This window comes from Myodes glareolus, chromosome 27 (genome assembly GCF_982192425.1).
Source record: "Myodes glareolus chromosome 27, mMyoGla1.1, whole genome shotgun sequence".
Taxonomy (NCBI): Eukaryota; Metazoa; Chordata; class Mammalia; order Rodentia; family Cricetidae; genus Myodes; species Myodes glareolus.
This window is the reverse complement of record NC_142052.1, coordinates 16,113,854-16,141,111: the sequence shown is the minus strand read 5'-3', so window position 1 is coordinate 16,141,111 and position 27,258 is coordinate 16,113,854. Positions and strand designations below refer to the sequence as shown.

At 39.5% G+C, this 27,258-nt stretch overlaps 1 protein-coding gene across 1 annotated transcript in view; it reads left to right on the top strand.

The window, feature by feature from the left end:
• The first annotated feature begins 17,906 nt into the window (after positions 1–17,906).
• Yes1 (YES proto-oncogene 1, Src family tyrosine kinase) overlaps positions 17,907–27,258 on the top strand; it is a 67,383-nt gene continuing 58,031 nt past the window's right edge. The window contains exon 1 of the mRNA XM_048433653.3: positions 17,907–18,036. The gene's annotated coding sequence lies outside the window, so the exon portion shown is untranslated. The remainder of the gene's footprint in view (positions 18,037–27,258) is intronic.

The window sequence follows — 27,258 nt, the reverse complement described above, 5'->3', positions numbered from 1 at the left end:
CTAGGAGTTCCAGATCAGCATGAGCAACACTGAAAGACTCTGGGGGGCAAGATGGGGAATGAAGAGAACAGAGGCTTATAGAGGAAGAAGGAAGACCGAACTTGAAGAAGAGGAAGGGAGAGAAAAAAAGAAAAAGTGATGTATCATTTCTATTATGAAGCAAGTGAAGTCTCCTCCATCTTTTTTTTATGTCATGTAGGTGTTACAGTACAGTGATATTTATTTGTGTTTTAATAAATAAGGCTTGTCTGAAGAACAGAGTCCAGAGCTAGTTACGCTAGTCAGCTGTACAGGCCAGGCAGTGGTGGCACACAGCTTTAATCCCAGCAGCCACACTAGTTAGCCATAGTTCCACATCAAAAGTCCCTACAGTCTACAAGTCTCAACAATGTTTAAAAGTTAAAATTTCAGAGTCTCTTCTGAGATTCATGCACTCGCTTTGCTGCAATCCCCTGTAAGATCAAAATAAATAAACATCATATACTTTCACATATAATGGCACAGGATATACATTGCCATTTCAAAACACACTGAAGGGAGCATACTGAAGAAATACTGGACCAAAGCAAGATCGAAAGTCAGTTGGACAAACTGAATTCTGCATTTCCATGTCTGATGTCAAAATGCTCTTTAGATTCCCAACTCCTTTAAGCTTTGTTGATTACAACACATTTCTCTCTCTTGAGCTGGTTCCACTCTCTGTTAGCAGCTTTGCTCAGCAGGCATCCTATGGTTCTAGCATCTCCAATATCTTGGGGGTGTCCAAGGCAATCCAGGCTTCAACTTCATAGCTTTATGCCTCCACTAAAGAACACCCCTAACACATGCCTGGCTTCAGCAGTTTTCCTTAGTCACAGAAGGCAATTCTACAACCTTTTTCTTCTATTCTTAAAGCAAGAACCACATGACCAAAGTTGCCAAGTTCTTGTACTTACTGGGGCCAGAATAAGCCCCTTCCCTTGCTCAATTACATCTTTACCAACTTTCTGGGTTTTTTTTTTTTTGATTTCGAGATCCTAACACTTAAGAGACAGAGGCAGATGGGTCTCTGAGTTCAAGGCCAGTCTGATCTGTTACAGACTGGGTTCCAGGACAGCCAGGACTACTCATGGAAACCCTGTATTGAAAAGCAAAACAAAACAAAAACAAAACAAAAAGGGTTTCTGTGTAGTTTTTGTTGCCTGTCCTGGAACTAGCTCTTGTAGACCAGGTTGGCCTCGAACTCACAGAGATCCACCTGCCTCTGCCTCCCGAGTGCTGGAATTAAAGGTGTGCACCACCACCACCCAGCTAACTTTCTGTTTTCAATGGTTTCCTTCACTGCTTAAAATTGGCTGTCCTAAAATTGAATCTGTAGATAAGCTGGCCTCAAACTCAGAGACCCAACAGTCTCTGCCACTGGAGTGCTGGTATTAAAGGTGCACACCACCACACCTGATTCTAAGCTTTTCTTTAATTTTTTTTCTCAAAAGTTGGAAACTTGGCTAAGTAGGATCTTTCTCTAAGGTTACGACTCCCTTTATTCCATTTCTTAACCTGAGTATCTCTTTGAACACAGGATTTAGCTCCATTCCTCCTCCTGGTGTGCCTTTTATTCTCAAATTATACATTTTGTATTTTTTTCTTCCTCAGCTTGCTCCATTTCATTATAGATCTTCATTAGTGTTAACACTAATAGCCACATGACAGAGTTCATACTCTGGAGTTAATCCAAAACTCTTCACTTTAGCCTCAGGTAGACTCTTTGGACAAGGACAAAAAGCAGCTATACTCTTCACTAAAATATTCACAGAAATGATCTCTAAGTAATATACTAAAATTCTTCCCCTCTGAAATATCTTGAGCCAGACCCCCACAGTTCAAATCTTCCCTACTTCTACTAGTATGTCCCATTAAGCAGTGCTTAACACATTCCACTGCTTTTATTACCCAAAGTACCAAGTCCAAATTCCTCCAAACAAAAACATGGTTAGGCCTATCACAGCAATACCATAATCCCTGCTACCAGTTTCTGTCTTAGGGCTTCTATTGCTGTGATGAGACACCATAACCATGTCAACTCTTATCAAGGAAAGCATTTAATGGGGTGGTTTATAGTGTCAGAGGTTTAAGCCATTATAATCATGATGCGACGTGGTGACATGTAGGCAGACACGGAGTTGGAAAAGGAGCTGAAAGTCTTGATCCTCAGGAAACAGGAATAAACTGTGACATTAGGTGTAGGTTGAGCATAGGAGACTTCAAAGTCCACCTTGTCAGTGACATACTTTCTCCAACAAGGCTATAGCTACTCCCAACATTGTCACACTTTCTAAGAGTGCCACTTCCTACTTATGGTGATCATTGCATCCAAACTACCACAGGAGCCAAAAGACAGTGACATGAGAATTATTAGTTCTCCCCGTAACCACTTCCTAAAACTCCGGAGGGGGGCAAGTGCAAGGCTCAGCTGGTATATGCACTTGCTGCCAAGTATGAGGGTGTACTTTCAATCCATTCTGGCCCCACACAGTAGAAAGAAAGAAGCAACTTCTGCATGTTTTCCTCTTACCTCCATACATGGGGTGTCAGCCCATGCTTGTGTGAGTGTGTGCATGACTCTACACACACACAAACACACAGAAACACACACACATACACCCCACACATATACAAGGTAAATAGATGCAATTTGAAGTTATAATAAGTTGGATAAAACATTCAAAGCGGCCTTTACTAAATAACAAGAACCACTAGAGGACACAACTGAGCTTTAGGAAACAGGCTAAGTGAGAAATGCAAGAAGCATTAAAATAATTAAACAATGCAACATAAAATTAATACTTTTGAAACAATTTCTTTCTATGTTAGTTCACTAGTCATCTTTTGAGATAATTAAATTAAAATATATTTTGCACTTCAGTTTTAATATAAAATCAATATTTCAAGGCAAAGATGGGATTTGTTGGATAGAAAAACAAATGATGTTTTCAGTATAAAAGGAGAGTTTGTTTTTTTTCACCTATATTTTTGCTTTGTTTAGATTACCCAGTCTAGGGACAATGGCTTTTTGGTGGTGAGATTCTATTGTGTCTTACTTAGTCAGTCGAGAAACCTTAGATTTCTGAAGATTTGAGACTAGGAGAGGGGACCAGATGTTCCAAACATCAAGCTGTTATAGGAAGCTTCCCACCCACTCCCAAAGTCATGCTGAGTTCTTGACAGACTTCCCTTTCCTGTTTCCTTTTACCCCCTTTCTAATTTTTTTCTTCAAAGTTTATTCAACGGTTACTGTCAAAACCATCTTCCTCTATTGTCCCAGTCATTCCCTTCCCTTACTCGAGTTTGCCTTCTTCCCATCAACTTTGATTGCCTGTTTGTCCCTTACTTCTTGTTGCTGCTCATCAATTGCTACATAAGATTGTCTTATTTGCTTTGTTTGGAGGGTTTGAGGGAGAGGGACAGGAGGGGTGTTCCAACTCAGGATAGTATAATTTTAAGTTTTAAAATGTTTAAATCTTAGACTGAAGCTAGAGACATGAAATTGCAACACTTTATTTCCACAGCATCCTTTGATGTTATTTTAAAATCATATCTTTTAAGTGAGCTTCAAATAACTCAGTAATAGCATTGCATCAACAGAGAGTCTGTTTCAGTCAGAACAGTGAAAGCAAGAACTTCCAGGGGTTCTCCTCAGCCTCCAACTTAGTACTGGTATTACAAATACACACACACTCGGCTAGACTTTCCACGGGTTTTGGAGACATAAACTCTTGTCCTCACACGTGTGTCGCAAGCACTTGGGCCACTGGGCCAGCTCCCCTACTCCCAACTACAAGTTACACATCCTTAGACACTACCCGAAACCGGGCTGTCTGTTCCCCAGCTCTGCTCTCTGGTTTGGTAGCTCACGATGCAGAACATCCCAGCTATGGCATGTATGAATCAATTCCTTATGATATATGTCTATGTGCACGATGTGCAATGTGTTGGATCAATTTATCTGAAGAACCTTAGTGGTAGCTTCTTAAGATTCACCTACAAATTTTTCCAAAAGCCAAGAATGAAAAAAAATAATGACTGTAGCACTCCATACTTCCTCTCAGAAATAATGTTTTTTGCCAGTCATAACCTCATCACCCACCAAATGTTTGACTTTGAGTAACTCACTCAATCTACCTGTCCTCTTAATTCTTCATTTATTCATTCAACAAACACTGGCAGAATTCATTTATTTTGCCAGACACGGAAAGTATTGGGATAGACACAAAAGCCATGAGTTGATAAAATAAAGCTCATTCTTTAGAAGTTCAGTGCAGTGAAAACAGAAGGTATTTTATAGAAAATATCACTCAGTGGGAAAGGTTTCATGCTCACTTATTGAACACCATTCCTTCCTATTCTCTCCCTATACAAACCCCAAGATTTCTGATATTTTAAACACTATATTTTATACACATTTGGGATCCAAGCTATACCTATGCCCCCACCATAGGTCTTTCTGGAAAGACCTTTCAGGTTGTATTCCACTGCCTGTCAATACTGCCTGCTCTTTCTGTTTAAAATCTAACCCAACACTAAATTGCCAATGTTTATTTTCTAGTCTAGAAAAATTAGCTATTATTCATCTTTGTATATATTCTATTGTGGAGTGTCTAAAAGTAGGATATATTCCTACATTTCATCCACTTTAAGAATTTCTTAAGTAATAAAAAATTTGCCTTAGCAAGAGAAATTGGGAAATCACTTTATTTCAATGTTCTTATTGTCATAAGCTAGACAATATTTCATAATGGAGATATTTAAGATGCTTATAATTTCTAAGTATGAAAAAGAGCTACTATGTTATAAATATAATTTTATAGTATTCTCATAATAAGAAAATTACCATTATTTTGCAGAGAATAAAAATCTGTTCATAATAAACATCCAAAAAGTATTCCATTATGTGAGAATTCGATTTCTCTCCTTTCTTTGGTGCAAAAGATTGAATTCCAGGGCCTTGGATATGCAAAGCTAGAGTTCCACCACTGAGCTACATTCCCAGGAAGGATCTGGTCTATAGTTAAGACTTAAATTCTCTCTCTCTCTCTCTATCTCATTCCTCCCCTTCTCTGTCTCTCTTTCCTTCCCTTTAACCTCTCTCAATAAGCTGCACACTCAAAAAAAAAAAAAAGAATTAAATTTTAACTTTAGCAGAACTCCTAAGCCACATATTACTTATAGTTACCATTTACCAGTATGTAGTTGAGGACGTAGGTGCTGGGGGTGGGAGGGGAACTGCAAGTCTGGGAACAATCTATCAGTTAATAGAGGCCATCTTGGCTCACAACCCTAAACCTTTTTCCTCAACTTAAACATTTATAAATTAGAATGATATTTCCTTTTTAGTTGACTCAAAGGTATTTGTCACAAACAGGGTATTTTTTGACTCTTCAGGCTTTCACTTTTCATTGTTACCTGAAAATAGGATCGGTATAAGGGAATTAAAGGCATCAAGAACTTGCCTGATGCTTGTCAGTTGTGAAATGAATGGTACTTGCCTTTATTTAAAAAATAAGTGATCAGGAATTCTCTATGTGGCTGGTCACACAGGTTCTGCATACTTTCTACTGGCTAACATCCTTGTTAAATGTGCTCAAAGAAATCTGTAATCTGATTTCCCCAAAGGTTTTACACACCAGAAGTTCATGACTCATTTTATGCTTTATACAACTTCCTTTTCTCTACATTACTTACACTCTTTGCTGGGATCTTGAACATAATTCCAAGGAAAGGATTATGGAAAGTGTGTGGGCATGGGGGGTGGGGGGGGAGTCCATCTCAGCCTCAGCCAGGAGTCACCATTCTTTTTTAAATTCTGCAAAGGATTTGCAGAATTCTTTCTGGTCTCTTAGACATTAGCAGCCAGATTTAAATTTAACATTTTATAGTGTAGCACTATAAAGGAAATAATAAAGGGTTGGAAATGTAGCTCAGTAGAGTGAATGCTTAGTACCCACAAGACCTTAAGTTCAGTACCAAGCAAATAAAAAATGAAATTAATAAAATACTGTGAAACATTTGCAATTGCTAAATATAAAGTTAAATATTAAAATTTGAGCTGAACCAAAGGTAAAAGAACAAAATAAGTTAGATTACATCTTTTAAATGTATAATAGCAAAATCACGACTGCAGGATGAAATGTCTAGGTAAATATCTTACATGTGCTTTCAGTAATGCTAACAATCTAAGTATAGTAAACAAATGCATATGGTGTATGATGGTGTATTCAGAGGCTTCAGAGTCCTGAAACAAAGGGAACTGCCATGCTTGGCTCGGAGAAACCAATTAGTGGAAGCTAGACCTTACGGTGTCAAATAATTTAACTGAAGTTCAGTATGCTCTTGATAAAACAAGAAAACAAAACCTCATAGTCAAGTCTAATTTAAATCCATCAGTTTTAATAAAGAAGACTCAAGTAAGTTTCCTTTAAATTTTTTAATTTTTTATTTTCGAGTTTTTGACACAGGGTTTCTCAGTGTAGCCCCAGTTGTCCTGGAACTCATAAATTCACCTATCTTCTTCTTCCTAAAGGAAAGCAACATCATGCCTGGCTAAGCTTCCAACTTTTAAAGCCTCATTACGATTTATGCATTATTATTGGTGGTGGTGCTTGGTCATAGATGGAGATCAAAGATAACTTCCTGAGATATGTTCTCTCCTTCTATCATGTGGGAACTAGGATTAAACTCAGATCATGAGGCAAGAAGTACCTTTACTTGGTGAGCCATTTCACCAGCTCAGGCTTCAATTATTATTGCCAAGGAACTGGAAGCTCCTTGACAATCAGTTCTCACATTTAAAAAAAAAAAGTAAAGGTTGCTGTTGAATTATTACAAGAGGGGGAACATATGTGCACACTCAATACAGGTATCATTAAACGGAAGACAGAGAATTAGGTATTTGTACTGTAAAAGATGTTTCAGTCATTTACCTAAATTTGGTTTTCAATTCTCAAGCATGCTATCATCATTTGCTTTTTAAAAAAAAGCTAATTAGAACAATTCTGATCTCAGCACACACACTGAACTTGCTTATTGCCAAATTCAGCCAAACTAAAGTTGAAGTGAAATAAGTGTTTTTGAGACAGGCTCTTTCTGTGTAGCCAAAGCTTCACAGCCCTGCCTTAACCCTCCTAAAGTTCTCAGGTTAGAGGTATGTATCACAGTGTCCAGCTCCTTTTTCTGTGCTGGGGACTGAAGCCAAAGTCTTTCTTTCATTGCACATGCTAAGTACACACTCAAACCTTGAGCTCAAAGAAATATACCAACCTCAAAGAAGTCTTCATATTAAGAAAGACAGAATTACAGAAGTTACAGAAGTTGTACTTTTTCTTGAGGAAGAATTCTTTAATACAGAGACACCTGTCACTTTTTTCTTTTCTCTTTCTTTCTTTTTCTTTTTTCTTTTCTTTTTTTTTTTTTTTGCTGCTGATTCTCAGTGGAAATCTTAACCCCACAAAGGGTTGATTGGCTAAACTGACTTGAAGTCTATACTTTCTGCATCGCCTTTAGTGGTCTCTCTAATGAGGTTTATTGTCTATTGGAAAAATATTGATTTTTAATAATATTCACCACCAAGCACATGAATTTTGTAGGAGAAAAAGGGCTAAACAATTGTATGTCAGTTTTAAACTTAAAAAATATATTGTGAGGACTCTAGATAGGGATGTCACAGTAGTTGAGTGGTAGCTCTAAAAAATGAATTATTTCAGCTCAATTTCAGCTCTCTCCCTTTTGGTGGAATGATTTTTGTCTTAACGGTTAATTTTTCTTTCCCTCATTTCCCTACCTCTTGAGTGAAGTTTTTAAATCACTTTTTGATTCCTAGACTATTGTGAAGACCGACTTAATACATAGAAAGTTGAGAACAATGTCTGAGCCATTGTTTAAAAAAATGTTATGTGTGAGTTTTACAAAATACAGTGGAGAATTCAATACTTTCAAATTGTATGTTAAGATAACTAAATTATATAGGAATTACATCATAAACCAGCTGATATACTTGGTTTCTAACATTTTTTACTGCAATCCACGGTAGAAAAGAATTTACATCATAACTATTAAACACATACAAAGAAAGCTGTTTTTACAAAACATGGCATAGAATATATAGTTCTTTGCTTCAATCTGCAAAGGATTTTAATTGCCACTAAATAAATTGATTTTTATCATTCATTAAGGAATTATAACATAGCTCCAAAGAATATTTGCATTGTTCTATCCCTTCATTTTAGTGTAGAAAAACTGACATTCTAAGAACTGGAACATTTACTTAGAGACAAAGCTACACAAAGGCTCTGAATTCTGGGATCAGCATGATTTCAACTGAGATATACAGTAAAATTTACCGTTAAAGTTTATAGCTGAGTGGCTTTCTAAGTATATTCACAAAGCTATGATTACTAGTCTCATATTTTCCTAACTCCAAGAAGAAACCCTGTACCCACTACAATGGTACCAAAATTTATTTTACTCAGAATCTAAAGATCGTTCCAGTGTCATAACCTGATATCGCTATCCAAATAGATAATCCTAGAGGTAAATAAACATGCCTAAAAAATCAAATTTTTCACCCAGGCAATGGTGGCACACATCCTTAATTCCTGCACTTCACTTGGGAGGCAAAGGCAGGTGGACCTTGTATCACTATGAGTTTGAGGACAGCCTGATCTACAGAGTAAGTTCCAAGACAGCCAGAGCTACAGGGAGAGATCCTGTCAAATACCAAGAAACACAAACCAAAAAAACAAATCAAGTTTATCAAATAGCTCATAGGATTTTGAATAGCTGTGTGCTAATAACCATTAAAGATGTCTGTATTTTTCTTCCCCAACCCCATTCCTTTCAGTATCTCAAGAGTACATGGTAAGTACTTAGGAATGGTTCCTGTGTATTTGAAACAGACTCAGGATATGCTTTGTTCTTTGGACATATATCATCTTAAAGGGATGAGGCTGGTACTTTTTATAAGGAATATGTGAGAGTTTGAAAAAAAGAAGTAGTTTATTCTGGAAACTTTTTATGAAAGTTTTTTCCCGTATTTTAGGGCTTTCAAATGTATTAGACAATAAACTCCTAAGAGATTTGAGAGGAACCAAAATGTTTTTCTGGACAGAATTTCAAATAAATTTTAAATCACTCACCATAACATAAACTGAGTTTCTAATCTGTGATTTTTGTTTCCAAACTATTCATTCCTTTGTCTCTTCTTTTCCTTCAGTTTTAACTTGCTGGAATTAATTTTATGAGCACAAATATCAATGTGTTTTATGTGCCAAAATTGTACAGTTTTCACAAGAGAAATCTCTATGTGAAAGCTAATCATATCTGTGTTATTCAAATAGTATCCTCCAAATTGTGAGAGTCATCACATATGGTTTGAATTGTCAGTACATAGCTGGTAATTCTTTAGAAAACAGTTTTGAGAATTCATAAGAATGTCTGTTGATTGTGGCAAAGGCCTTTAATTCTAGCACTCTGGAGGCAGGGGGACGTGGATCCCAGTGAGTTCAAGGACAGCCTGGCCTACAAATGAGTTCCTGAGCAGCCAGAGATACACAGAGAATCCCTGTCCTTTAAAACAAACAACAAAATATGTGTGAAACTCGAGTCCAAATAATGTGAAAATTTGAGGATTAGCTCACCATAAAGACATCAACCACGATGCCACGATGATGATAATAAGACTACAGGGCAGCTGAGAAATAGTGGCTAGGGTTTTTCTTCTTGTTAAAACATAATATTTAAACCATATTAATCTTTAGTGAGTACTTCAAAAAGAAAGCTTTTTGGTGTTTTTTTTTTTTTCTTTTCTGTGTAGCCTTTGGTTATCCTAGAACTTGCTCTGTAAACCAGGTTGGCCTTTAACTTACAGAAATCCACCTTCCTCTGCTTCCTGAGTGATGGAATTCAAAGTGTGCATCCCCACCACCTGGCTCAAAAGAAAAGAAAGCTTCTGTCCGGTAGTAGTGGTGCACACCTTTAATCCCAGCACTCAGAAGGGAGGCAGAGGCAGGCAGATCTCTGTGAGTTCAAGGCCAGCCTGGTCTACAAAGTGAGTTCCAGGACAGGTTCCAAAGCTACAGAGAGAAGAGAAACTCTGTCTCAAAAACTTTTAAAAAAGACAAAGAAAAAAGAAAGCTTCTACCAGTCTAAAAGCACAGAGTAGTAAGTCCTTTCCTTTAGGAATAAAGGCCCTGACAGTCTTTGAAGATCTGCTTATTCTGGTTGGTGGTGGTATACATCTTTAACCCCAGTACTCGGAGGCAGAGGCAGGTGGTTCTGAGTTCTTTAGTGTCTGTCTCACTATCTTGTTTCTCTACGTTACCAAAACCCACAAAATGGCCGGTTATGGTGGCATACACCGGTAGGATTTGCTGAAGGAGGCAGAGGCAGGAGGATCATGAGTTTGAGGACAGCCTGGGCTTAAAAGAAAAACCACAAAATGTTTAATATAGACTAAAATATAATGCACTAGGTGGTGCTTTGTAAATATTCTATGAATGAATAAACTGATCTTAAGATATTAAGAATATTACTTCATGGGCTGGAGAGATGGCTCAGAAGTTAGCACAGGTTGCTCTTCCGGAGTTCAATTCCCAACAACCATCTAGAATAAGATCTGGTGCCCCCCTTTGGCATGCAGGCAGAAAGAACACTGTATACATAAATAAATATTTTTTTTAAAAAAAGCAAATTGCTTCACATGATATTATTAACTGTTATGGAGTCTTATCATTATGGTTATCATGCAAAGTTTAACTACGGTCATCTCAATTTGACAGACTAACATGGAAATTTTTAACATATTTTTCACTTGATAAGATATTTTATACATAATCGCTTTTCAGGTATTTGGTTTTTGCTTAAAAAACATGGTTTATGCAGGTTTCAGTAGACATCTGAGCGAATAACTGCAAAATACTAGTAATCAGTCTTTTTTTATTGAAAAGAAAACTATCTTTTTTTTTCATTTTACATACTAATCCCAGTTTCCACTCCCTCTCCTCCCCCCATTCCCTCCACATACCCCCCACTCCACCCCCATCCACCCCTCAGAGAGGGGAAGGCATATTGCTTTGGGAAGGTCCAAGGCCCTCCCTACTGTATCTAGGCTGATATCCAAAGAGAATAGGTTCCCCAAAAAGCCAGTACAAGCAGTAGGGATAAATCCTGGTGCCACTGAGTGGCCCCACAGTCTGCCCCAGCCATGGAACTGTCAACCACATTCAGAGAGACTAGTTGGGTCCTATGTCTGTTCCTTCCCAGTCTGGCTGGTGTTGGTGAACTCTCATTAGCTCAGGTAAACTGTTTCAGTGGGTGTCCTCATCATGGTCTTGACCTCTTTGCTCATATTCTCACTCCTCCCACTCTTCAACTGGACTTTGGGAGCTCAGGCAGTTTCTCAGAAAATTGGGACTCAATCAATCAGGAACCAGCAATACCACTCCTTGGACATATACCCAAAAGATGTTCAATCATACTATAAGGACATTTGTTCAACTATGTTCATAGTGGCATTATTTGTAATAGCCAGAAAGTCTTACTGTTTTTTCTTTTTTAAATAGATTTATTTATATTACATCCAGCCTGCAGCTTCCCCTCCCTCCTCTCCTCTCAGTCCTTCCAACATCCCCTTCTGATTTCCCACCCCAATTAATTCTTTTAAGATTAGTCTCAGACATTTAAGTTTGTCCCAACCTTTTCTTAGGGATATAGTATAACAGAACTTTCAATGAGTTTATAGAACCTAACATTTTTCTGTTATGCATTTATTTTTAAAACTTGTTTATATTAAGAGATTTCACTATTATCCCAGACTGGTCCCAGGTGCTGGAATTACAGATGTATGTACCATACTCAGCTTCAGCTATGTATTTTTTTTTTTTTAATGAGCAATTTACCTTTGGTTCTAGAATTAGGGAGAAATAATTGTGGTTTTACATGTTTCTGGAAATACTGTAATTCTTGTGAGAGGGGAAAATTTATTTTGAAATCATAAAAATTCTCAGTACATTTTAGAAAGCTCCTCTCATGTGTTTAAGTCCTCCTCAGACTTGAGAGCTCCAAACCGAAAACAAGCCTGCTAACCTCCAAAGGATATTCTGAGGATTCAGTGAATGCTGCAGTCAAGTCCTGTGCGGATAGTGTGGGGCTCAATAAAAGACAGCCAATTGTTGTGTGACGTTTTACTTTTTTGGCTTTTGGGAAGCCCACCACTCAGCTCTCAAATAAATCATACATGGAGGCTTATTCTTAGTTATGAATGCCTGGCCTTACCTTGACTTGTTTCTTGCTAGCTTTTCTTAATTTAAATTATCCCACTACCTTTAGACTCTGGGGTTTTTTCCTTTTCTTACTTCTTTATGTCTTACTTTCCTTCTTACTATGTGGCTGGCTGGGTGACTGGGCTGCGGGGCCCCAGACAACCTCCTTCCCTTATACTCACCTTCTCCTCTCGTGGTTTCTCCTTCTATTTATACTCTCTGTCTGCCAGGCATGCCTATTCTTGTTCTGTTTTGCTATTGGCTGTTCAGCTCATTATCAAACCATTATGTTTCAGACAGGCAAAAAAATAACAGCTTCACAAAGTTAAATAAATGGAGCATAAACAAAAATCACATGCTGGGCGGTGGTGGTGCATGCCTTTAATCCCAGCAGTTGGGAGGCAGAGGCAAGTGGATCTCTGTGAGTTCGAGGCCAGCCCGGTCTACAGAGCGAGTTTCAGGATAGGCTCCAAAGCTACAGAGAAACCGTCTAGAAAAACCAAATAAATAAATAAATAAACAAACAAACGTCACACACCTTAAAATAATAATCCCCAATAATCAACGTTCTTGTGTTGCTGGTGTTTTATCAACTTTATTATCTGCGTTGCTGATCTGATTAATACATTCATTCAAATGACTTAAAACACATTTCACCAAATATGGGTCTTACTTTAAATATTTAATGTAAATGCCTCTCTCTCTCTCTCTCTCTCTCTCTCTCTCTCTCTCTCTCTCTTTTCTGAGACAGGGTTTCTCTGTGTAGCCCAGGTAGACTTCTGCCTCCTAAATGCTAGGATTAAAGGCAAGCACCACTATGTGTTTTAGTAAGAAAAAAATAAAAACAAAAACAATTCGACTAATCAAAAGCCCTACTCACATACAAGTCAGAGTGAATACATTTTGTTCAAGGATTAAAGATATTGTAGTTTATGTCAAATCCTAAGGTATGGTGAGCCAAGTTTTAAAATTTGGTCAGTCACCAATGAAAAAGTGACCTTTGTAGCTAAAAATGAAATAAAATGTTCAGCTTTAGAAAGATTTTTTTAAAAAAAAAGTTTGAAAAGCTTAAACACAGTGCAAAACCCAAGCTAGCATCACCTAGTAAAACATTATTATTAAAGAGCTTCCTAATATCAATTTTATGCTTCATGGTCTGATTTAGTCAACTTAAAAGACAGAGCTTGATTTAGTTTCTTTTCTAAACTATCAGTTCTGGTAAACATTCTAACTTCAACATCTTACCTTTAAGCAAAGTTAGGTTCTACTTATCCTAATCCATGTGTAAAGATCTCCAGAAGTAGCAAGCTGGTACCAATTTAAATGAGTTTAAACGCAAGGCCAGAAACACTGCTACTATGATTACACACCAGCTACAGGCATCAGAAAAGCACAGGTCTAACACTCAACAAAGGCTACTCATTCTAGGAATGAGTTGTTATAGGAACTGCAAGTACAGGTCATGGGAGGAGATGATGGCTTTCAACATATTCCAGTTTAGGGTAGCTGCTGTCCAGACTGTGCTGAGCAGGAGTCTGCGGTTGGCATTAGTGCTCAGGGGAAGAGTGAGGCCATGATTTCAAAGCCTTGACTGCTTCAAATAGGTAAGAGGACTGTTGTCAGTTTTATGCATGGCAAGAAGCACATCAATGTGTGTTGGGCTCCTGCAAGCTGCTATCTCCACTGGCTGTGTAGCTCCTTTATCCCTCTCTGTGAAAATCCCCTTTAAGTACCCCACTTCTAGAAAGCAGGAAATCCTGCCCTCACAGGACTGAGGTGACTGACAGAAATACAAAATTGTGTTTTGTTTTCTGGGAGTTTTTGTTTTGCTTGAGACAGATGGAGCCTAGGTTAGCCTGGAACTCAGTATGTAGCTGAGCGTGGCCTAGAACTCCTGATCCTTTGCTTCGGTCTCTCAAGAGCTAGGTTCTAAATTGGGTTTCTTACTTGCAAAGAACAGACTTTGTACTTAACTTAAGCCAAAAGGAATTTATTAGAGTACGTTCAGAGATCAGTAGGAAGACTAGAGAAGCAGGCACAGTCAGGAAACAAGGAAGGTATGTGGAATCCAGGTCCAGCTCCAAGAATAATCTGAGTTACTTTCAAAATTCAAAATTCTAGAGGACCAGACAGATGCCTCAGCTGGTAAATGTGTTTGCCACAAAAACTGAGAACCTGCAATCAATTTGCAGCATCCACACGGTGGAAGAGAAACCAACTTGCACAAGCTGTGATCTCACCTTCCCAAGCACCATGGTGCACATCTCTCCCCAAGTTAAAAATAAATACTCAAAATTCCAGATTGAAGCCTGCTATTAGTAGTACAGGTATTCAGAGAGCAGATTTAAATTCCAGTTACTAGGTAGAGAACTATTTTTCAGAAAATCTTAGATACACTTCTCTCCCCATATCCTTCTCCTTGATCAGCCAAGTCTCACGTACAACAGACTGGTCTGGAACTCAATAAATAGCCAAGGATGACCTTGAACTCCTCCTCAGCTGTTTCTACCTCTGAGATTACAGGTCTGTACATCCACATAGGGTTTATGTAGTGCTGAGGATGGAATTTACAGCTCTGTGGCTCTGTGTAGGCTAAGTAAGCTCTCTATCAACTGAGCTACATTTCTAGATCCATAGATTCCCTTTTTCAAAATGCATCAACAACCACTACTTTCTATATATCACTCTGCAGAGGACACACAAAGGATATCAAGTGTAAGTTCAGTGTAGAAGTTGCAGTTAAATGAGCAGAATGAAATGTCAACTTGGAATATGAGTTTGAAAATGTAGGCAAGACTTCTGAGAAGAAGCAAGCTGCATAAATAGTAAGGGCTAGAATTGAAAGTGGGGATTTTGTTCTAAGCCTAAAAAGAAACTAGAAGGATTCAAGTCAGAAAATGTCATTGGATCCCAAAGAAAATGTAAAAGCAAAAACTAGATTGTTACAAAACAGCCCTGGATCTGAGGAGGTACCACATAACCACAAAATTAAAAGCCAGAGAAAGCAATAACAAGCATCAAGAAGACAGGTTAGATTCATATAAATATGAATTCATTGTAGGGCTTGTTCTTTGCTGAACTTCATATAAATGTGTATTCATTGTACGGCATGTTCACATGCCTCTGTTATTCTAGTTCTCTTAGACAGTGGAGAGGAAATAAAACAAAACCACCATGTCCAGTACAAGATAATGAACATACAAGGTTTGAGAAGGTGATGGATCACTGTACTGCTTCAGAGAGCTCGGCACAACGAGCCTCACACTCAAGAAGAAATGCCTGATCCTACAAGTCTTAGCTTAGGGAGGCTCTTATGCTCTTTCTAGATGGCCAGCTGGAAAAGGCAAAGTCAAGGTGGTATAGATAACGGTAGGTGCCATGTGGTTACAAGGATATCCTGCTTAAAAGATATTTTGAAAATCTGTCTGGTGTTTGAGATCATACACTGCATGCACCTTGTGCAGAGTAGCTGGCCTTCCAGTTACAGGAAGAGAAAATGACATCATCAGGGCCTTAGTGGGGGGGGGGGGGTGGCGGCGGCAGAACTCTCCCTGAGAGCAGAGATTTTAACCTAAACAAAAACATTTCCAGGCAGAATCACAGGTTCCATTGTGCATCAGTTCAATTTCTAATAATTCAAATTTCCAGACAAGTAATTTTAAGCACTAAAAAGCTTTAACAAGAATACCTTAGTTTTAGAAATACCTAATATAGTTTAAACTTTCCCCTGACCTTCTCCTTCTTCCCTAGGGCTGACTTCCCCGGAGGCTTCAAGATAGGTCCTTATCACACCATAACACTGTGCAAGAGGGAAACGGGCTGACGTCCTTCACCTGTCCATTTCACAAACAGGTTTTTAGGTCAGACTATTTCTCTAACACCAAACTCAGCAAAACTTTCCAGATTCTGTCACTTTCTTTAAAAAGTTTTAAATATTTCTAAAATTAATAGTCATTAAATGTAATACATAATTTGTAGGTGTGATTTTGATGCCCTCTCCCTACCTTAAAATACAGAAATTGTGTGCGATGGCACCTACCTGCAACCCCAGCAATATTGAAGTGGAGGTAGAAGCTGGGGCTCAAGGCCATCCTCGCCTACACAGCAAGTTCAAAACCAGCCGGGGCTAAACAAGACCCTGTATCATAAACAAAGTAAAACAAAGTAACAAAGCATACAGAACAAATTCAAGGCAGGTTAAACTAACATTGGGTAGGGTTTTTGTTTGTCTTGTTTTTGAGATTGCGTTTAGGGGCACAAATATTTCTACTACACCTGGAGGCTTAGAAACAGCAACAACTCAAATAAGTAAAGTTCTAGTTTTAAGAAAAATGAAAGATACATCAATATGAAAAACTAATGCCCCAGACAATGGCAAAATAAAGCATCATTCTACATTACATGTGCATTCCCATACCTTTGTTTTGAAACTTTCAAAAAAACTTTAAAGTTTTTTTTTTCCGTTTAAGTTCCCAGAATACCAGAACACTGACACAGTCAGTGGTGCTATTTGGAATATGCCAAAGATGATTCTGAACTTTGTTGAAAGCCACAAAGGAAACCAAGAGTCCTTAATAACTAACCACAGCAATACTTCGGATATCCCCATCAAACAGGAAACACAAAAGGGAAATCAAGGGTTTGACAAGGCTGAAGTGGCTTTAGCAGGACTCATCTAGATTTCAGTCTCTTGACCTTGCCTCTCATCTTTACCCCAGTTCCTTCTGAACACTTCCTTTTCTACAAGGCAAACAGAAAAAAAGATGCATGGCCTTTGGAAAGGGAAAACCCTTTGGGGGCCCTCGCCTCAGTTTTAACATCTGTCAAGCAGAGCCATAGTCTGGGTTCCCTCTTAGTATGATCAAATAATATGCTGTCCCGCACTAAGTGAAAGCCACCATTCCTGGGAGAGTTGCCAACACAACTCAGCTTCGGTTCCTCTCCCGGCAAGGCTGGTTTGACCTACAGTCAACAGGAAGCTTCTGGGGCAGGGACAGGATCCCAGCTTCGGAAAGAGGCCAGACGAGAACGTTTTTGGATCCCGACCAGGGTGTCAGCACCGCCCCGCTGGCTCACGCGGTTGGGCTGAGATTTTACTATCAGTGACAAAGACTGCGCAGACATAAGGCTGAGAAATGAAAAGTCAAACTCTCGCCAAAGAACCTCAACCCCGGCCACCCCCCAAAACAAAGCCCCATGCCCCTCGGCGCTACAGAGAGCCGGGCCGAGCTCCGTCGTGCCCGTCGCGGTAGTCGGCGCGCGGGAGGGCAGGGCGCCGCAGGCCTGTGCCGCTTTCTCCTCACGCCCCCTCAGGAGCCCGCCTGGCCCCCGCCGCCATGTTGGGCTGGCAGGCGTGACACGGCCTGGCCTCCCGGCCGCCCGGGAACCCCGCACAGAGATCCGGCGCCGGAAGGCGCTCGAAGCAGGCAGCGCGGCCGGGCGCGAGTTCCGGTGAGCGGGCGCGCGCAGGTAGCCGCAGCCCCCGCCCCGCGCTGCCGCCCCCGACGGGAACGGAGGGGCGGGGCCGGCGGCGAGAGGAGGAGGAGTAGAGAGTGAGGCTGTGGGGTGCGGGCGCCCGGGAATTCCCTCCTCCTCAAGTAACGCGTCCCGGCCGGCTGTGCCTCGTCGCTGCCTCCCGGCGCCCCGCGAGCAGAAGACGGAGCACGGAGAGAGGGCCCCGCGGGCGTACGCCTCGGCCGGCCACCGTCTCCCCACAGCGACCCGTGCGAGTGCGGCCGGACGGCAGGTAGGCTCGCGGCGGGCCCTCGCGACGGAGGCTGCTGACCCCGGCTGGGCAGCGCTAGGCCCCGGCGTCCGTCCTCCCGCTCCCCGGCTTCTCGAGGCGCCGCCGTTCCTGCAGCTGTCCGTCGGGAAGTTGTGGAGAAACTTCTTCCTCCTGCGGGCCGGCGGGCGGGCGCGCTACCTGCTGGCCCCCAGCCTCGGTCTCCCTTCCCGTCCAGTCCTTCCCGATCCTGCGGGAGTCCGACTAGTAGTCTAGTCGACCTCGGGGCCGCTGTTGCACCCTGCGTCCTAAAGGGCGTTGGGCCACTCGCGAGTGAGAGCGAGCAGGAGGCAGGGGAGTGGCCCCTTCTTGTCCTAGCGGCTAGAGGTCTGTGTCGCCTGACGCCCGCAGCAACTGTCCGGAGCGAGGACTGGGACGTGGGGCTGGGGTGAGGGGGGGTGGGAGTGGGTGAGCGGCCAACTGTGCAAGGTTTGATTGAAAACCGCGACGTGTTTATAAAGTTTTCCTTTGTTTGGGGTTGAAGGTGATGGGATTGTTATATTCAGCGGCCGCTTTTAAGGTGCCCTGACACTCTGCCTCTTGTTGGGTTCGGCTCTTTATCCTGTGTTAATGAAAATATTGTCTGAGAGTGTTTTTCTTCTTGGTAATTGTTTCCAGCATTTGCTTTATTGGACCCGAGGAAGAGCTGCTTTAAGAAAGTGGGAATATCGTTTCTGGAATAGGAACTGCTGTAGTGAACGGGGCACAGTGTGGGTTTTTTTTTTTTTTTCATAACTGATCGAAACAGGCATGAAATGGTTAATGACAAAGTAAATAAATGAAAAGTCTGCAGTACACCCACAACTTTGCTGCTCTGTCGTTTGTTATGTATGTGTGTCCCACAACTGTTTTCATATAGGTGATTTCCAAGGACACTATGGTGTAGTATATTTGTGCATTTTACTGTAAGACTACTGTACCGAAAGTATCTTGACAATTGAAAGTATATTTAAACATTCTGTTTAATTTCTAAATTTAAAATGTTACAAAATGTGCATTTGTGACTATATGAACTTAATGTGAAATACTTGTTCAAATCTATTAAGTCCAATGGCTGTGGACAGAAAACATTTTGAGTGGACAGGTAAGAGAATGTTAAATTAAAAGCCGAAGTTCTTGTGTGCATCACATATGAGAGAGCACAAACCGCATGAAAGTTGTACACCAGAGGAATATTTCTTCTTCCGGCCATGTCAGCATTTAGCTGTATCTTATTTTTTGAGTACCAGCTAAACCACAGTGAAGAATTTAGATACTGGTTAACATTTCAGAGGGTCCTAAATTTGAAAAAAAAAAACGAAACTATTGCCTTTGATTAAAACAAGACAGTTTGTATTCATGTCTCCAGCATAAAAGCTAGAAGGGCTCTTATATGTACTTTGCCATAACCATGGTAATGTTATCATAGCTTTAATTTTGCAGCCTGTTTTTGCTGACTTCACAAACCACAAAATTGACTCCTTTCTGTTAACTGAAAGTGAAATTACAGCCCTGACCTGCCTGCCTGGGAGAGGTATAGACTTTTGTCTTATGGTCAAAGGATAATATTAATATACAGTCAAAAGTTTGTTTTTAGTTGAGGAAACTCCAAAAAAATCATATAAATTTTTATTCTTGTGTTTATAAGTGCTGAAAGAAGACTAATGACCCAGTACAAATTAATTATTACTAATTTTTATTTATTTGTAGTTCTAAAATTGCATAGTTCCAGTGGTAAATAGCTTATTGTTATTGGTAATTAAAAAAAATCCATTTAGCTTCTGTTACCATGATTTAGAAAAGAGGCATAAACAGATTTTTTAAAAAAGAACATTGCTAGGCTCTGACACCTAGAAATGGTCTAGAAATGTAAACTTAAGTGATAAAGTTAGTATTTAAAAAGATCTACAAGGAAGTGATTTGCCTAAAAACAAAGGGAGGGAGGCAGCTGTGATAAGCATCCTTCCTTCTGTAGTAGTAGGGAAAAAATTCCCCTCCTCCCACAGGATTTCTCTTTGTAACAGCCTTGGCTGTTTAGACAACCCTGTAGACCTGTTTTAACCCTGTAGACCAGGTTAGCCTTGAACTCACAGTAATCCACCTGCCTCTGCCTTCCCATTGTTGGCGTGCGCCACCACTGCCTGGTTAGGAAAGTTCTTTTAACCTTGGGGTCGTGGATGTGTTTATCTTAACTTAATTCATCAAGTCATGTAGTTGTGTGTTTTTCTGTGCGTGGGTTTTATATTTTACGTGAACATATTTTTAAGATGCCTAGTGTAATGATGGTGTTTGGATTAAACTAGTAATTTGGGGGATAACCTGGTTTCCTGTCACGTCCTTCAATCTTTCCCCTTTTTGTTAAAAAATTTAATCATTGGTGATTGACTTTAGAACACTCCCTGGGCTCTCCTTTGCTAACAGGTTTAGGCTTTCTGCATCATAATTGCAGAAAACATGCATGTACTAGCTTGTATGTATAACTGCCTTGAAAATACCACACATTTCCAGATGTATAAGAATGAGATAATTTTGAAAAAAGTATTTCTCATAGAAATAGAAAATACTCATAGTTTTTGTTGTTATTTTAATATTTTAAGAGAAGGCATTATGCTTTACTAATTTTAAATGTAAGTAATAGTAAGTAATCAAAATGTTTATTGAGTGAATGGATATTGTTCTGTTATCAGGTACCTACTTTTGAGAAAATCAGGTACCATGACAAAATTGATATAGCAAGTCTTGACTTTCATTCCGCTTTTTCCCCAGAGCAGTAATGCTTTAAAAGTTCCTCTGTTAGTTTTGATATTCCCACGAGATTCTTGTTATGTGGTAATTTTTTCTTTATTGATACTTAATGAGGTGGGTAGAGTTTGAAGAAAGAATACACTTTTGTTGCAGATGAAAGCAGTGACCGTTGGGTTGTGTTTCAGAGACAGTGTAGTTGCTAGATGCTGCTTTATTTGTTCTGTGTAGTCGTGTGCTGTTTTAGCTATTGATTTTGTTGCTTTACATTGTTGTAATGGAGCACTGAAGTAGAGATTGCATCTGTGCCAAGTTCTTACGTCACAGGAACTTTGCCATGTTGTAAAGGTGATGTTTGTTACTCTGGCCCTGTGTGAATATTTACAGGAAGTTTTAGTAAGATCTTCTATTGTTCTGAGGGCTACATGGCTAGGTCACCTTTGTTTCACATTTAAACTGGTTTATAATATAAATGCAAGTCCTCTAGCAAGATCCAGTTGCTTCTGCTTAAAGGAAATAATTGATTCCTATTAAGGTATCTTAGTGTCTGAACAAGTACTGTGTACAGCCATTTGTGTGTGGCTATGGTAGGGTATATATTTTCTTTTTTTTTTTCTCAGCTGCTCCAGTGCCACAATTAGCTGAGTATTGCTCAGCTGCAGCTGTTGGTTGATTATGTGCCATCCAGCTCCTGTCTAACCTCAGAGGCAGATTTAGCAAAAGGAGCTATAATAACAGACGAGATAGAAAAAGAAGAGCTAGTGCTGCTGCCAGTGTCATTTGAGCAAGTCTGTGCCAAGGAATTCTTCCTATTGTCTTGGAACCAGCCAACTTGATGCAGCATATCTTGATCTGAGTTGAGCTTTACCCTTTAGATTGGGAAGTACACTCCAAGAAAGGTGGAGAGTCCTGTGATTACAAAGTATAGCATGATGTACTGAAGGCCTGAATTACAATTGTTGTGCCCAGATCACGACCCCCAGAGAGAGAACACCAGAGAGGCCCGGACTGTAATAAGCAAGGTTTAATCAGCATAATACAGACATGTTTGGAACTCATCTCCATCCCCGTTACAACAAGGTAGAGAGGAGTTGTATCTCCTCTTTGGGGTAAGCTTTTAAAGGCATAACTACAAAGAGAATCTTTGAAGATGCTTTGGCATGGGTACAAGGACTTTTGCTCCCTCAAATTCTGTTAAGTCAGCTTTCTTCTTGTTTTTAGAGTAAGGCCACTGTTCTTGAGTTAGGCCATCTTTATCAGCCTGTACCAGGTGGCTAGCTGGGCTGAGCTAAGTGACCTTGTGCTCAGAATATCCTGGGTGGGAGAGGGGAAGGCCACTATCTTCCTGGGAAAACATTCTGCTAGGAAATTTCTTCTTGCCCCTTTGAGAATAAGGGGTGAGGGTCCCACACAATGATGAGACCTCAGTGCCTCATCTCCTTGCCTAGCAGCACCCTTTGGTATGTTTTCTTGGGTTTTGAAAAATATTTAACGTATTCCACTCTACTTTAACTACTGTTACTATTTGGGGGAATGACTGGATTTCTGATGTACCAATCTACATTTTTCTTTCTAACAAAAAGTGGAAGACCCTCAAGAGGGGTTAGTTCTAGAACTAGCTACCCATAGCCTATCCCCTGCTGTCTGAAATTTGAAAGTAAGAGTCCAAAAACTTTTTGTTGGTATTTGAGAACATAAGCCTCAACAAGTACAAGTACTAGCTATACATGGTAGCCTGTATTCCCACCATCTATTGGGGAGGAGGCTGAGCTGGGAGGATTGGGAATTTAAGGCCAGCCTAGACCATTTAATAATACCTTATCTCAAAAGTAAAAGAAAAAAAGCAGAATGCAAATACACTATCAGCTATATGGAAAATTTCAGACTGGAAGATGCCATTGGCAAATTTTGTTGCCTCTGAAATGATAATCTTAGCATCTTATACAGCTATCTACTGAAAATGCAGGGACAATCAATTCCTTTTACTAATCTTGATAATACTGGGTAGTTCAGGGTTTGGCTAATTTGAAGTGGGGATTAGAGTTCAAACTTCAAGGAAGGAAGAGATAGAAGACTGAACATGCTTAAGTGTATGTTGTCATAAGGCCACTTAACAAGAGACTGGTAAGATACTCTCTTTCCTTGTGTTCCACAAAGCTCATATGACACAGATATTTCTCTTAAAATTGTAGTTATTTTGTTCTGTGGCTGTTGTCATTGACAAAATGTTTCTGTAGCAAGGGGCTGTTTCTATAGTAATCCACAGTAAAGAATTTTTAAATTTTTTACATTTATTTATTTAGGTGTGTGTGTAAGAGAGAGAGGGAGAGAGAGAAACAGAGAGACAGAGGAGAGGGGGGGATAACCTGCAGGAGACCATTTTCTCCTTCTATGGTGTGGGTTCTGGGTTTGAACTCACTGTTCAATTTTATTCACTAATCAGCCATCTTTACCAGCCTAAGAAATAATAAGATGTGCTTGGGCAGGGCAGAAAGCACAAACAAGTAGGCCCCAACTCCATGTTACAGAATGGCACCCATGTGGATAACTGCATCCACAAAAAGCCTGAGAAAACTTGGAAAAGACTAGAATAAAGCATTTCGGTTTTCAGCTGTAGCAGGAAAAAAGCTGTGCTGTTTTAAAATGCTGGCTTTCTGGGCTGTCCTGCCACGGAAAACTCTTGACTCTTTCAAGCAGGTGGTCATGGACACATTGTTGCAGCTTGCTTCCTGACAAGGACTTTGAAAGCCATAGGAGCTTTTGACTGTTGTTTATGGACACACTGTTGCAACTTGCTTCCTGACAAGGACCTACAAATGCCATAGAGTTGTGGCAAAAAACTTCTCCGTATTCCTTAGCAAATTAAAGACCCATGTGGTCAGAAAAAGAGAGATATACAATAAAGAGAGATTCAAAGAGTAAGAAAGCCTCTAAATGGTTTACAGTGTGTTAAAAATATATGCAGGCTTGAAAAAAAGAAAGGTTTAAAGCCTTAAAATAAAAAGAAAGAGAGTAGTTGGATGTGGTGGTACACACACCTTTAATCCCAGCACTGGGGAGGCAGAGACAGGCAAATCTCTGAGTTCAAGGACAGCCTGGTCTACAGAGTTATTCCATGAAAAAGATATACAGAGAACCTGTCTCAAAAAGTAAAAGTAAAAAATAAAAGAAATAGAGGTTAAAATAAAGCCACGTAAAGATGGAAAATACACAGAGAATCTTGATACTGTATGTTGTTATGCTCTCTTTAAATTGTTTGAATGCTGAGGAAAGAACAACAGCTGCTAAAAGATACTTGCTTATAAATGCTGCAGAATTAATCCAAGATAGGTATTTTGAAAACACCTTGGCTTCAAAATTGAAGTCAAAAGGTATGCTACTTTGGAGAAGAGATTTTGCTTTTGTCTCTACAGAAAAGGAGAGGCTGTGGATTATTCAGAGTTAAGAAAAATCAGCTTTGATCAAAGAAGGCCACCTGAGAAATCCCCGACAGGAATTGATGGCCCAGATGTCTGAGTTCTTCATCCAGAACAGGTTCAAGACTGCTACCTGAGATGATCAAGACTCACAGGACTTGATCATAACTCTAAATTTTCTTTAGGTCCCCATAAGATTATCAGCGCCCCCAACCAGCTGGAAGTAGCCTGGAATAATAAGCCCACATTCCCCAAAAAATGAACTATGGATATTTTCCTTTTTTTTTTTAAAGGGGGAAGTGGTAAGGGAGAATTGTCTGTATTCTGTCAATCATGTTTTAAATAAACGCTGATTGGCCAGGCGGGAAAACCAGGCAGGAAGTAGAGGTGATACAATGAGAACAGGAGTATTCTGGGAAGGAGGAAGCTGATTCCTCCCACTCCTACTCCTACCCAGATCACTGAAACAGCAGGATATGATCTGCCCCACTGAAAAAGGTACTGAGCCACATGGCTAACATAGATCAGAATAATGGGTTAATATAAGTTACAAGAACTAATAAAAAGCCTGACCTAATGGGCCAATCAGCTTTATAACTTATAGAGATTTCTGTGTGATTTTTCTTTGGGGCTAAACAGCTGGGGGAACTGGGCAGGACAGAAAATACAAACAAGTAGGCCCCGACTCCATGTTACATGTGGTTTTCAGTATAACCATATGACTATAACTGTGGACTTTTTTTTTTTCTGTTTTGGTTTTTCGACAAGATTTCTCTGTGTAGCTTTGGAGCCTGTCTTGGAACTAGCTCTTGTAGACCAGGCTGGCCTTGAACTCACAGAGATGCACCTGCCTCTGCCTCCCAAGTGCTGGGATTAAAGGTGTGTGCTCATAACAAACATTTATATCTTTATCAAAATTATTAAAATCAGCTTAGTGCTTTTTTATAGATTAAATTTAAATAATATCAGTTTTCTTTTGCTCTCAAAGTTTTGTTCTATGTTATATAAAATAATTTAAAATAATCTTGCAGATGAGAATTTTAAAGGTTTTCTTTATAAACTAAAAATCAGTTGAAGTTAAACTAGTCTTTAAGAATGTTTATTTTAAAAAAATACTTTCTAAAGTTTTGGCATTTTGGTTGTGAGCCTTGCCTTTAATAGAAAAACCACCTCTCCAGCCCTATTTTTTTTTACAGTTTTAATGAATATAGATTATTCTTGAATTATAAAAAGAATTCTGTTTTTTTTAAATCTGAAATACATTTGGTAATTTATCATACTAAGATTGACAATATTGTAATTTAGGTTTGTTTCTCTCTAGGATGAAAGGAAAGAGATATACTCATTTGCTCTGATGTGTGAGAAGGAATGCATAGTTCTTGGGACACATTATGACATTATGCTGTGGTTTTGGCAGGGGTTAGGAAGTGCAGGAAGGAAAGTGTTAACCACTGAAACTTCCTAACAATGTATATCTAGAGGCTTAAGTTGTTTCAGTAGTCTGTCTGTCCCCCCACTTTGTGTTTTAAATAATTTTCAGTTCCTTAACATTCAAGAGCAGTTGGAGTGAGATAGGGTTGATGGCTCACATATATAAGTTAATACTTAGAATTGTTCTGCGGCAGATTTATTGAAGTCTAACCTTTGTTCTCATGCGATTAGTCTTTTACAGATAAGGATACCTTAAAGTAATGGCAGTCAGGCCTATGGAAAGGAGCAGAGAAGATGCGATATAATGAGGAAAGAATAAAAATACATCAACTTTTATAAAGATATGCTTCTTTTTAATTAGTGTACAGGATTCCATTTATAATAGTGACCAATTCCATAGCTTTGTCAATTTAGTAAACTTCTTAGGTACTAAGAGATTGTCGAGCCAGATGGTTCCTGATTTTAGTATGGCCCTACTGGACTAGGTGTTTCTTTGTTGGAGAAAGTATGTCACTGGGGTTAGGCTTTGAGGTCTCAGAGGCTCAGGCATGGTCAGTGGATCAAGTCCTGCTGCGTGAGGATCCAGATGTAGAACTCTCAGCTTCTCCAGTAACCATATCTGCCTGCATATCGCCCATGATGATAATGGACTAAACCACTGATCCTGTAAGCCATCCCCAACAAAATGATGTCCTTTATAAGAGTTTCTGTGGTCATGATGTCTCTTCACAGCAATAGAAACCCTAACTAAGACAGTGGTGTTAAGTGTGTGATACTTCTAAAACTTTTTTGTTTGGTTGGGTTTTTTTTATTTATTTATTTATCTATTTATTTATTTATTTTTTGAGACAGGGTTTTCTAGTGTAGCCCTGGCTGTCCTGGAGCTCACACTGTAGACCAGGCAGACCTTGAATTCAGAAATCTTGCCTCTGCCTCCCTGATGCTGGGATTGAAGGCCTGTGCCACCATCACCCAGTGGAAATTGATTTCTTAACTGCCCTTTGAAGCAGTTAAGTTATCAAATAATTCATAGCTATTTGGATGAGGACATTGCCACACTGTAACAGGAAAATAGCTACTATCATATAATTCAGATTTGATTTTTAAAATTTGGTTATTGTGTTTATGTGAATTCATGATGGGAGGAAGCATGCCTGCCACAGCATGTATCTGGAGGTCAGAGGACACCTTAAGGAGTGGGTTCTTTTCTCTCACCTTTAAAGGAGTTTCAGGAATTGAACTTAGGTAACCAGGGTTACATGGCAACCATCTTTACCCAATGAGCCATCTTACTGGGATTTTTTTTATTGACAAATACTCCTTGATAAGGGTATTTATTTTTCCTTAAATTAATAACTGATATTTGGAGCACAACAAGCGTGGGTATTAGAAATCTTCACCTTTCAAGGTCTGCGGAATAGACTTACTAGGGAAAAATAAACCTAAAATTGCATGTAGGTTGTGTTCTCAGTTTATTAGTTTTATGAAATTGGAATGTTTCTCCAGAATGCCTTTTCCTGTAGTGTAACCTTTCTGGTTAGATTTCTATGTAGCCCATTAAAATTATCCTGTAAAACTCTAAGAAACAGTTGTAATAGTGTTTTGGTATTAAGGTACA